At 41.8% G+C, this 13,174-nt stretch overlaps 1 protein-coding gene and 1 long non-coding RNA gene across 10 annotated transcripts in view; one reads left to right on the top strand and one right to left on the bottom strand.

Annotated features, from left to right (window-relative positions):
• The window catches only part of LOC100894355 (uncharacterized), a 68,865-nt gene that overhangs the window by 27,485 nt on the left and 28,206 nt on the right, over window positions 1-13,174 (top strand). For all 6 annotated transcript variants that reach the window (XR_004732893.3, XR_008476002.2, XR_013525309.1 and 3 more), the window contains one exon: window positions 10,737-10,897. This is a non-coding gene — a long non-coding RNA (uncharacterized LOC100894355). The remainder of the gene's footprint in view (window positions 1-10,736; window positions 10,898-13,174) is intronic.
• The window catches only part of LOC118146841 (urea transporter 1-like), a 59,627-nt gene that overhangs the window by 26,710 nt on the left and 19,743 nt on the right, over window positions 1-13,174 (bottom strand). The window lies entirely within an intron of this gene.

Here is a 13,174-nt window from a genome sequence, read left to right as displayed (position 1 = left end):
CTAATATAGCCAATGGCCACTTAAAGGTAAAGGCAAAGAGGCTGTATATTTTATAAAAATCACAAGGGCTCTTGAGGATATTTCATTGTCTAAACTTTGGTTATTGTGAGGCTTCACTCTGTGAGTCAGGAAGAATCTAAAGTTTAACAGCCCTTTGAAGAAGTTTACTCAATCTGCAGTTTCTCTGGTGTGAGCTGAAAGGCATGCTGCCATGCAGTGATCATGAGTCAGTTCCCTGACTGCACCACTGGCTAAAAAAAGGTCAGTTATCAAGGGGATATGCAAGACACTCTGACAAGAGCTTCATGGCATCACACTCACATCCTTGGAAACATATTCTCGATTGATTTGTGCATAATTGTTTCAAATGCATTTTATTTCATTTTTTGGTTTTGAAATAAGAAGTTGACATTTGCAGGAATGAGCACCATATGTGCCTTGTCATGTCTCCTCAGCAGGGCAAGGCCATCCTACTGCATGGTGCCATCTACTTTAGCAACCTCCTGGGAAACCTTGTTTTTCATCCGTGGACAATATTTGGTCAGAGACTGCAAGCAGAAGGGATAGAGATGGGAAGAGTCCATTTTTTGGCAGTGTCTCCAAATTCACCTCACCAAAAATTCCAATTATTTTTGGTTCCTGTGTTGGCAATGAATTTTGTTAGGATGGGTACCATATGTTCTAGTGTTTCTGAAACAATTCCAGTTTCTAATATTTTACTTGTCTCTGTAATGCAGCAAAATGCGCCAGAAATTTCAATATTTTAAAATACAAACTACATCTGTCCAACAACTTTTAACTCTAGGAAGCAACGCAAAAATTCATTTTGAGAGCCCATGCCTCAGTGTTTCATTGAAACTAATGCACTTCACCTTTACATACCAGAAACTATGTGATGATACAGTTTATTTCTGCCCCAGCAAATTCTGGCTAAAATGGCAGTGTATCAAGTTACCTTAGTCTAGAGTATCCTTTCAGAATGTGATCTCCCTGGGTCACTTAGTGCTGTAATCTGTACTTTAACAGAAAAGTATTGGCCCAGCTTACCATTAATTAGCATATTTTAAGAGTTTTATGAAATGAACATTTCTTTCTTTCTTTATATATATATATATATATATATATATATAATTGTGCTTTAGGTTCTGGCGTACATATGCAGAACATGCAGGATTGTTGCATAGGTACATGGCAATATAGTTTGCTGCCTCCATCTCTCTGTCACCTCTATCTGGCATTTCTCCCCATGTTAACCCTCCCCAACCTCCCTGCCGTCCACTGTCCCTCCCCTATTCCCCCCACAATAGACCCCAGTGTGTGAGGCTCCCCTCCCTGAGTCCATGTGTTCTCATTGTTCAACACCTGCTTATGAGTGAGAACATCAGTGTTTGATTTTCTGTTCTTGTGTCAGTTTGCTGAGAATGATGGTTTCCAGATTCATCCAAGTCCCTACAAAGGACACAAACTCATTGTTTTGTATGGCTCCATAGTATTCCATGGTGCATATGTGCCACATTTTCCCTGTCCAGTCTATCATCAATGGGCATTTGAGTTGGTTCCAGGTCTTTGCTATTGTAAACAGTGCTGCAGTGAACATATCTGTGCATGTGTCTCTATAATAGAACGATTTATAATCCTTTGGGTATATACCCAGTAATGGGATTGCTGGGTCAAATGGAATTTCTATTTCTAGGTCCTTGAGGAATTGCCACACTGCCTTCCACAATGGTTGAACTAATTTACACTCCCACCAACAGTGTAAAAGTGTTGCTATTTCTCCACATCCTCTCCAGCATCTGTTGTCTCCAGATTTTTTAATGATTGCCATTCTAACTGAATTGAGATGGTATCTCAATGTGGTTTTGATATGCATTTCTCTAATGACGAAATGCATTAGAGAATGAGCATTTTTTCATATGTTTGTTGGCTTCATATATGTCTTCTTTTGAAACATGTCTGTTCATGTCCTTCACCAACTTTTGAATGGGTTTGTTTGTTTTTTTCTTGTATATCTGTTTTAGTTCTTTGTAGATTCTGTATATTTGCCCTTTGTCAAATGGGTAGACTGCAAAAATTTTTTCCCATTCTGTTGGTTGCTGGTTCACTCTAATGATGGTTTCTTTTGCTGTACAAAAGCTCTGGAGTTTAATTAGATCCCATTTATCTATTTTGGCATTTGTTGCCAATGCTTTTGGTGTTTTGGTCATGAAGTCCTTGCCTATGCCTATGTCCTGAATGGTTTTGCCTAGGTTTTCTACTAAGGATTTTATGGTGTTAGGTCTTATGTTTATTTAAGTCTTTAATACATCTGGAGTTAATTTTAGTGTAAGGTGTCAGGAAGGGGCCCAGTTTCTGCTTTCTGCACATGGCTAGCCAGTTTTCCCAACACCATTTGTTAAACAGGCAATCCTTTCCCCATTGCTTGTTTTTGTCAGGTTTGTCAAAGATCAGAAGGTTGTAGATGTGTGGCATTGCCTCCAAGGTCTCTGTTCTGTTCCATTGATCTATGTCTCTGTTTTGGTACCAGTACCATGCTGTTTTGATTACTGTAGCCTTGGAGTATAGTTTGAAGTCAGGTAGTGTGATGCCTCCAGCTTTGCTCTTTTTGCTTAGAATTGTCTTGGCTATGCGGGCTCTCTTTTGGTTCCATATGCAGTTTAAGGTGGTTTTTTTTTTTTCAGTTCTGTGAAGAGGGTCATAGGTAGCTTGTTGGGGATAGGTTTGAATCTATAAATTACTTTGGGCAGTATGGCCATTTTCACGATATTGGTTCTTCCTAACCGTGAGCATAGAATGTTTTTCCATCTGTTTGTGTTCTCTCTTATTTCCTTGAACAATGCTTTGTAATTCTCCTTGAAGAGGTCCTTTATATCCTTTGCTGGTTGTATTCCTAGGTATTTTATTCTCTTTATGGCAATTGTGAATGGCAGTTCGTTCTTGATTTGGCTCTGTTTAAGTCTGTTATTGGTGTAGAGGAATGCTTGTGATTTTTGCACATTGATTTTGTATCCTGTGACTTTGCTGAAGTTGCTTATCAGTTTCAGGAGATTTGGGGCTGAGATGATAGGGTCTTCTAAATATACAATCATGTCATCTGCAAATAGAGACAATTTGACTTCCTCCTTTCCTATTTGAATACCCTTTATTTCTTTTTCTTGCCTTAATGCTCGGGCTAGAACTTCCAATACTATATTGAATAGGAGTGGTGAGAGAGGGCATCCTTGTCTAGTGCCATATTTCAAAGGGAAAGCTTCCAGGTTTTGCACCTTCAGTATGATATTGGCTGTGGGATTGTTGTAAATAGTTTTGTTATTTTGAGATACTTTCCATCAATACCTAGTTTATTGAGAGTTTTTAGCATAAAGGGCTGTTGGATTTTGTTGAAGGCCTTCTCTGCACCTATTGAGATAATCATGTGGTTTTTGTTTTTGGTTCTGTTTATGTGGTGGATTACGTTTATAGACTTGCGTATGTTGAACCAGCCTTGGATCCCTGGGATGAATCCTACTTGATCGTGGTGGATAAGCTTTTTGATGTGCTGTTGCAATCTGTTTGCCAGTATTTTATTGAAGATTTTTGCATCTATGTTCATCATGGATATTGGCCTGAAGTTTTCTTTTTTTGTTGAGTCTCTGCCGGGTTTTGGTATCAGAATATGTTGATCTCAAAGTTGGGAAGGATTCCCTCTTTTCGGATTGTTTGGAATAGTTTCAGAAGGAATGGTACCAGCTCCTCTTTGTATGTCTGGTAGAATTCGGCTGTGAACCCATCTGGACCTGGGCTTTTTTGTGTGGTAGGCTATTAATTCCTGCCTCAACTTCAGCCCTTGTTATTGTTCTATTCAGGGTTTTGACTGCTTCCTGGTTTAGGCTTGGGAGAATGCAAGTGTCCAGGAGTTTACCCATTTCTTCCAGGTTTACTGGTTTATGTGCATAGAGTTATTTTTAGTAATCTCTGATGAGGGTTTGTATTTCTGTGGCATCAGTGGTGTTATCCCCTTTGTTGTTTTTTATTGCATCTATTTGATTGTTCTCTCTTTTCTTTTTTATTAATCTGAATAGTGGTCTATTTTGTTTATCTTTTCAAGAAATCAGCTCCCAGTTTTATTAATTTTTTTGAAGGGCTTTTTTGTGTCTTTATCTCCTTCAGTTCTGCTCTGATCTTAGTTATTTCTTGTCTTCTGCTAGCTTATGAGTTTTTTTAATCTTGCTCCCTAGCTCTTTCAATTTTGATAATAGGGTGTCAATTTTAGATCTTTCCTTGCTTCTCATGTGGGCACTTATTGCTATAAATTTCCCTTTAGCCACTGCTTTAAATGTGTCCCAGAGATTCTGGTATGTTGTATCTTCATTCTTGTTGGTTTTGAAGAACACTTTTATTTCTGCCTTCATTTCATTGTTTATCCTGTCAACATTCAAGAGCAAGTTTTTCGGTTTCCATGAAGTTTTGTGGTTCTGAGTTAGTTTCTTAATCCTGAGTTCTACTTTGATTGCACTGTGGTCTGAGAGACTGTTTATTATGATATTTGTTCTTTTGCATTTGCTGAGGAGTGATTTACTTCCAATTATGAAGTCCATTTTAGAGTAGGTTTAACATGGTGCTGAGAAGAATGTATAGTCAGTGGATTTGGGGTGGAGAGTTCTGTATATGTCTATTAGGTTTGCTTGGTCCAGATCTGAGTTCAAGTCCTGGATATCCATGTTAATTTTCTCTCTCATTGACCTGTCTAATATTGACAGTGGGGTGTTAAAGTCTCCCACTGTTATTGGGTGGGAGTCTAAATCTCTTTGTAGGTCATTAAGAACTTGCTTTATGTGTCTGGGTGCTCCTGTATTGGGTATTTATATATTTAAGATCGTCAGCTCTTCTTGTTGAATTGATCCTTTTTCCTTTATGTAATGCCCTTCTTTGTCTCTTTTGATCTTTGTTGGTTTAAAGTCTATTTTATCAGAGACTAGGATTGCAACTCCTGCCTTTTTTTTTTTGCTCTCCGTTTGCTTGGTAAATCTTCCTCCATCCCTCATTTTGAGCCTATGCGTATCCTTGCACATGAGATGCATTTCCTGGATACAGCACACCAATGGGTTTTGACTTTTTATCCAATTTGCCAGTCTGTGTCTTTTGATTGGGGCATTTAGCCCATTTACATTTAAGGTTAGTATTGTTACATGTGAATTTGATCCTGCCATTTTGATGCTATCTGGTTGTTTTGCCCATTTGTTGACTCAGTTTCTTCATTGTGTTGATGGTCTTTATCGTTTGGTATGTTTTCAGAGTGGCTGGTACTGGTTGATGCTTTCTATGTTTAGTCTTCTTTCAGGAGGTCTTGTAAGACAGGCCTGGTGGTAACGAAATCTCTTAGCAATTGCTTGTTCGTAAAGGATTTTATTTTTTTTTCGCTTATGAAGCTTAGTTTGGCAGATGCAACTGACAACAGTAGCGTAAGCACACCCTGAGAGTGACCCTGTTGTCTAAGAAGAAGGTATGTCTGAGAGTGGCTAACCCAGAGACTCATCCTTGTCTATGAGTGACATCCAAACCCCTGGTGCATTCCTGGGAACACAGGTGTACAGGGGATTGGAGAGTTTTTTTGTTTGTTTGCTTAAACAGAGGTTGATAGATGGAGGGTGAAAGGTGAAAATCAATGGGTGAATGGATGAATAAACAGAATGCAATGTGTCCACACAATGGAATATGAATCAGCCTCAAAAAGGAAGAAAATTCTGACACAGGTTACAACATAGTTGGACCTTGAAAACATTATGCTAAGAGAAATAGGCCAGTCATAACAAGAAAAATACTGTATGATTCTATTTATATGAGACCTGAGAGTATCCAAATTCATAGGAATGGAAAGTAGAATGATGGTGTTAGGGCTGGGAGAGGGGGAATGGGGAGTTAGTTTAATTGGGGCAGAGTTTGTATTTGGGATGATGAAACATTTCTGAGAATGGATGATAGTGTTGGTTGTATAATAATCTGGGTATACTTAATGCCACTGAACTGCACAATTAAAATGATTAAAATGATAACTTTTATGGTAGGTATATTTCACTGCAATTAAAAAAGAAAACTCACAATGGCAGGAATTTAGATTTTTCCCTTAAATATCCTCTTGTATTGGTAAATATAAAGTATTTTTCTCACATTATGTTATTCTGCTAGGTGGTCATGAGACGCTCTTCTGCAAGGCCAGCAGGTAGAAGAAGCAGCCTGAAGAAATAAACAGAGACTTTCTGAGGGCAGAACCAGGAAGTCTTAAGCTAGATTAGAAATCTACTAGTTCTACCTGCTGATTTTGTACAGGCAGAAAGTGGGAGCTCAAGTAGCCTGAGTGAGGCCATATAGTGGGGAAAGTCAGGCTTCGGTGGCTCATGACACCTAAACTTTGACTTGTCTGCCTAGATTCATCCTCTGTAATACGCTTAAGCAATGGGTCGAGCAGGATGAAGCTCATCTTCTATAACACACTTAGGAAACAGAGTGACCAGGTCAGACACAGCAGCTCACACCTGTAATGCCAACACTGTGGGAGGCTGGGGTAAGCAGATTGCTTGAGCCCAGGAATTTAACATCAGCTTGAGCAATGGAGTAAGATCTCCATCAAAAAAAAAAAAAAAAGAAAGAAAAAGAAAAAAATAGCCAGGCATAATGATGCAAACCTCTAGTCCCAGCTACTCAGGAGGCTGAGGCGACCACATTGCTTGAGCCCAGGAGTTCAAGGCTTCGGCAAGCTGTGATCACACTGCTGCACTTAAGCCTGGCAACAGAGCAAGACTCTGTGTCAAAAAGAAAATGGAGAGAGCAAGACGGATAGAACAGTAGGTGCACACGTGCACTTACCCAAGGAAATTTCTGGATGAGGTTCAGATCATACAGATATCTTAGTTTGTGTTTTTAGATGGCACCCAGGAGTAAAATTAGTCATGCCATAAAAATATCACAGCTTGTGGTTGCAGGTTAGTTCTCACATTGTCTTGGTAAGGGTTGCCAACATGCTGGGGGTATAAGAGCCTCCAAATCCTCTCTATGCCTGCACAGTCAGAGCCAGGTCTTTCCCTGCACCCACTAACAAAGACCAGGGAAATAAATACCATGCTTGCAACCCTGGGTCACAGTTTGACTTAACAATCAAATATATGTCCTCCAAATTCAATTTAGTCCATTTTCTGAGTGAAACCAAATATGCTGGAAGAAAGGCAGGCTTCCTGTCTTTCCCAGCCCTTTTGAAACATGATTATTCTTAAGAAAGCCACCCTAGAGGACTGCTTCTGGTCTGACACTGGGACAACCTAGGCACGACAGGGAGGGAGAAAGGAGGGAAGAGGGAGAAGCCCACTGCAGAAAGAGGAGGCAGGTGGTTCCAAACTGAAACGCAGTGTCCAGACACCATATCTTTCATCCCCATCCTGAGAAGGCAGATCCTTGCTTCCACGCTTGGCTAGGGGTACCCGAGACAAAGCTCAGATTCTGAGATCCACTGGAAGGACTCCTGGAACTCAGAGGAGCCACTGTGCTCATGGTTATGGTTGCAGTAAAAGCATGCAGAGTGTTGTCAAAGGAAAAAGATGCACAGGCCAGAGCCCAGAGAACGGTGGAGGGGGGCGTCCTGTTGTTGACTCCCAGTGGAGTTGCGCAGACAGTCATCAATTCCCCAGGAACCTTGTGGACAAGATGTACAAAGTATTGCCAACCAGGGAAGCTCCCATAAGCCTCCGTGTCCAGGGATTTCGCTGGGGTTAGCCTTTCAGGCATAAGTGCCTCGTTACTGACCTTAGCTATTTGGATTTAAGTCTCTCCACAGGCGGAACAGTGTGGCCCAGGGTCCCACCATAGATGGCACTGTTAGGCTAGACTAGCTAGTGTGGCCCAAGACCTGAGATTCGCAAAGATGCTCTATCAGGCAGAATATTCCAAGGATTTAGAGGTTATTTCCCAGGCACCAGGCAAAGGCAAGACCTTTCTCTCACATGTGCAGGGTTTGAACGACCCAAGCCTGCAGAATCAACTCTACTGCCCGCCCACACTTGTCTGTTTCTGTTCCTCACTTCTCCAATGAGTGTGGAGTTCCAATGTCTCAGTGGGTGGTGCTAGGCAGGAGGTTTCCTGAGACTAACTAGCTGTGTGCCCGCTGGTGAAGACCTGTGAGTTCTCATTGCTTGGTCTCCTCATTGGCAGGTGACATAGTCACACCGACTCTGAATTTCCTGACAGGCATTAGGAGCCTTGAAGACAGTGGATAGCGAAAGAGCATCATGCACTGCTAACAGGTGTGAAAATCAAACAGCCACTCTACGGAGTTCTGTTTTTTTTTTTTTAAGAGATGAGGTCTTACTCTATGGCCGAGGCCAGAGTGCAGTGGCACAGTCATAGCTCACAGCAAGCTGAACTTCTAGGCTCGAGCAATCCTACCCCATCAGCGTCCTGAGTAGCTGGGACTACAGGTGCATGCCACCACACCAGGCTAATTTTATTTATTTCTGTAGAGACAGGGGCCTTGCTATGTTGCCCAGGCTGGTCTCGAACTCCTGGCCTCAAGAACTCCTGCCCCAGCTTCCTGAGTGGATTTCTGTTTTTCAATGGCTATCTCCTTTTCCCTCTAACATTTACAAAATGCTTACATATGCCAGGCACTGTGGTTACTGCTTACGTGGATTCTCTCATTTAACCCTCAAGTTTCTGAGGAAAGTATTATCATGTCACTCCCATCTGAGGGGACTGAGGCTCAGTGAGGTCCCATGAGGTCACAGAGACAGCTTTTAAACTGTGCCAAGACAGCCAGAGCGGGAAGAGCAGAGCTATACTGATTGCTCGCTGGACAAAGAAAAGCAGCTTCTCTCACACGGGTGTGTTCAGCGGTTTTCCCTAGGTTAAAGGAGAAAGTCTGGATGCAGGATGAAAAAAGACAAATGCTTTGCTCCATGAAGGTGGATTCTGAAGGGTGTATTTGACTAAGGAAACAACCGTAAAGTCTCCTTGGGCATTGGTTCTTGCTCTGGTTTTTGCCACAAAAGTGCTGCCGTCAAACAGGTTCTAACAGGTTTTACAATTAATATGAAGAGGCTCCAGTCACATTGCAAGTGAGTGTGATTGCCCCTCGGGATTAAGGATGTTTTTCTGTGGCTGAACTGAGGCATCTGTCCCCAGGGCTGGAGGCTGGGTATCCACAGCTGACCTCCTTCTCTCCATGGCAAGGGTCTCCCACCATCCCCCTACCCACCCCTCATGGCCAAACAACTTGTCATGGGCTCAGGGAATGTGGACTGGCCTTGGAATGAGAATGTGCATTTTGCCTCATTTGTGTGTGTGTGTGTGTGTGTGTGTGTGTGTGTGTGTGTGAATTTTTTATTTAATTTTTAATTTTTTTGTGGATACAAAGTAGATGTATATATTTATGAGGTACCTGAGATGCTTTGATACAGGCATGTGATGTGAAATAAGCACATCATGGGGAATGGGGTATCCACCTACTCAAGCATTCATCCTTTGAGTTACAAATAATTCAATTATATTATCTAAGTTATTTTAAAATGTATGATTAAGTAATTATTGACTGTAGTCACCCTATTGTGCTATCACATGTTCTCACTTATTTGTAGGATCTAAAAATTAAAACAATTGAACTTATTGGCACAGAGGGTAGAAGGTTGGTTACCAGATGCTGGAATAGATAGTAGGGGGTAGGGGAGAAGTGAGAATGATTAATGGATACAAAAAAAATAGAATGAATAAGGCCTACTATTTGGTTGCACAACAGGGTGACTATAGTCAAAAACCTAATTATACATTTAAAAATAATGAAGAGTATCACTCAGCCGTTCCTGGCCTTTCAGCCTCAGAATGATCTGCTCTCCACCTGATCTACTATCTATTCATTCCCTGCATCTCACATGATGCCCTCAAACCTCTCTGATTGCCTTGGATCATATTTTTATTCCTTAGCTTTATTATTTTTATACTGTACACATGGACCATTACTTCAGCCTCAGGAAACACCTGCTTTGCAAAGCATTCTCTAAGCGCCTGACCATGCATGCCTCTGCACAAGGAGCATGGCCAAGGGGACTTTGAGGAGCCAGAGCGGCCTAGTGGGAAGGGCCTGGAGTCTGGCCTCTGCAGAACTGAGTTTTGGCCCCATTCTGCCTCTTTCTCATGTTGTTACCTTAGGAAATACACTTAACCCATCTGCATCTCAGGCTACTTCTTTGTAAAATATCACAATAATTGTACCTGAACTGCCCAGCCCCCTGGGCAGTGGGAGAGTTGTAGGGGAGACTGTATGTGGAATTTTTTTTGAAGCTAACAATATGAATAGAGAACCCTATGACTAGGAGGAATAATTATGTAAGACAGCATTGGAGCAGACATAGACTCCCACATACAGAGAAAAATAATTCTCAAACAACCCTATAGAAGAAGCAGACAGAAAAATAGCACAAGACATGAGCACAGGACATGCACACAGATAAATGTGTTCAAACCACAGGTTCAGGTTTATTTGGGAAGGCAGTTGGCAGAGAGAGCTGGAGAAGAGGTGAGATTGTTTACAAACGTGACTGGGACTGGGAGCAGAAACATACATAAAGCCAGTGGCAGTGTGGAAAAATCCAATGGCAAAAAGGAGAAAATGCCCATAAGTAGGTCTTGAAAACTACAATGTGATTCTCTAGGTGGCAACAACACATTCTACAGTGACGCTCAAGGAGCTCAACTCTTCTTGTCTATGTTTTGTTTAGAGGCAAGATTTGCCATGGTGCCCAGGATGGTCTTAAACTCCTAGACTCAAGAGATCCTCCTGCCTGGACCTTCCAAGCCACTGGGATTACAGCCAAGCTCAATTCTTGGAATGAATATCGTTATCTGTGGCCATAAGCAATGGAAAACGCCTCCATGTAAGGTGGGTGGAAGGAAATCCAAAACTGCCTGGTGACTTCATTTTAAACGAAGGTCACATGGGTTGCTTCAAATGCATAAAATCTCCAAACACTGTTTTCTGACCGAACACAGAAGAAATGAATTGAATGTCTTTCAGGAAGGAAGGAAGAAAGGAAGGAAAACAGGAAGGAAGGAAGGAAGGAAGGAAGGAAGGAAGGAAGGAAGGAAGGAAGGAAGGAGGGAGGGAGGGAGGGAGGGAGGGAGGGAGGGAGGGAGGGAGGGAGGGAGGGAGGGAGGGAGGGAGGGAAAGAAAGAAGAAAGAAAGAAAGAGAGAAGAAAGAAAAAGAAAAGAAAGATTGAGGGGGTTGAGGGCTTTGGGTGATAGCTTTGAAAACCAAAACAAATTAAAAGCTTTTAAAAAACATTATGCTTTGAGAGAGATGTGACTGTGATCTGGATCACATAGTATGTGCTTGCAACTTCTGTTTCTTAGATTATAGATGAACTCTCTTCTTCATTGTTCTTGTTCTATAAATGACTAAGAGGGACCAGAGACCAGACCTCCCCCTCTTCTAATCACTGTTCTTCATTATAGATTAACTGCCTCCTTTATTATCTTGTACCCAACTCAGACCAGGTGGTGCAAAAACCCCTGACTGCTACATCTGCAGTGTGGGATGTTAAATATACCTTTCCCCAAAGGAAAAAAAAATCACCTTGACAAATCAGGTTGTTGTAACTATGCAATAAGCCTTATACAGAAAGACAGTGAAATTCTATTAAGCTTCCCTAAACTTTGTCCATATAAATGATACTAAACTTCTATACTTTGAAACACTGACTCCCATTCTTTAGGATCTGTGCTTCCTGAGTGGCTGTCCTCAAACTTTGTGCTCAAAACTAGATTCTTACCCTTTTGATTATTTTAGGTTATTTTATTTATTTTATCTAAGTTGGTGCAAAGTGTAAAATCTTACCTTGGCTACTTTTGTTTATTCATTTAACAAATGTTTATTTAGTGCCTACTGTGTATGTATTCTATGCCTTTGAGATACCCCAGTGAGCTGACAAAAATCCCTGCCTCTGTAGAGCAGGTGGATTTTGCTGGGGACCAGGGAAGAGGCAGAGAGACTGTGTGCAATAAACTAATCAACAAGGACGTTAAAGAAGAAAGGAGACAGTGATCAATGCTACCCAGAAAAGAAGAGGACAACTTGAAGGCAATTGGAAGTTCAGGATGGGACAGTTGCAATTTTCAGTTATAGAGTCATCTTCAGCTCAATGCTTAACCTCACTGGGCCTCCTTTCCTTTTCCATAAAATGGGAGGAATACCTGCCTCAGGGTCACAGCCATGATGCTACAAGGTGCTCAGTCCCGCATCTGATTCAGATGAATGCCCACAGAGTCACCACCATCACTGTTACTCACTTGAGTTTTGTCCCTTGGAACACTGTACACACAGAAAGAGAAAGTTGGTAACTATGGTTTATAGAGTTTAAACAGCCTCTTTCACCAGAGCCACTGAGCCTAAACGTACTACTTTAACAAGGAGCAAAGGACATTTTGATCCACAGCGAGAGAAAAGGTTTTCAAAGCAAATACCCTTGAGATAGAAAACAAAGATTCCACTCTCATTTACTTGCAACAGCAGTGGTTGAAGGAGGGTAAGACCGTGCTGAGAAGCAGAAAGAGCACAGGAGGCCCGGGGCAAGAGGAGGAGGTGAATCCCAGCAGGGGGTGGAAAGATGGAAGAAAAGGCCAAACCATTCGCTCTGACTTCCTGACTTTATCTCCAAATGCCCTGCCAGTGATACACTCATTAATGGTTTATTTGAACAGGCCAAGTATTCCCAAGGGACCCAGACTTCAAGGAACAGGACAGGACTGAGGGAACCGCAGTTAAGGTCAAGGGCCCGCTTAGTCTCATGGACTATACAGAGAATAGGAAAAATGGCTTGCCTTGGAGACAGCCTGGGAGCAGAAATAATAAGGAACTAATCATTCGTGCTTGGTCTGCAGTAATAGGAACCAAACAATTCATCAGAGGCCCCAACTATCTCTTGCCCAGACCAGTTTATGCCTAACAGAACCCCCTCACAACCCCATCAATGCAGGCTAGTGTTGTTTTGTTTTTGTTTTTGGAGACAGAGTCTCATTCTGTCATCCAGACAGGAGTGCAGTTGGTGCAATTCAGCTCACTGCAACCTCCACCACCCAGGTTCGAGCGATTCTCGTGCCTTAGCCTCCTGAGTAGCTGGGATTACAGGCATGCACCATCATACCTGGTTAATTTTTGTA

The sequence above is a fragment of the Callithrix jacchus genome, chromosome 13, assembly GCF_049354715.1.
Source record: "Callithrix jacchus isolate 240 chromosome 13, calJac240_pri, whole genome shotgun sequence".
Lineage (NCBI taxonomy): Eukaryota > Metazoa > Chordata > Mammalia > Primates > Cebidae > Callithrix > Callithrix jacchus.
Note: the sequence above shows the minus strand (reverse complement) of the source record. Positions and strands in the feature narration are given on the sequence as shown.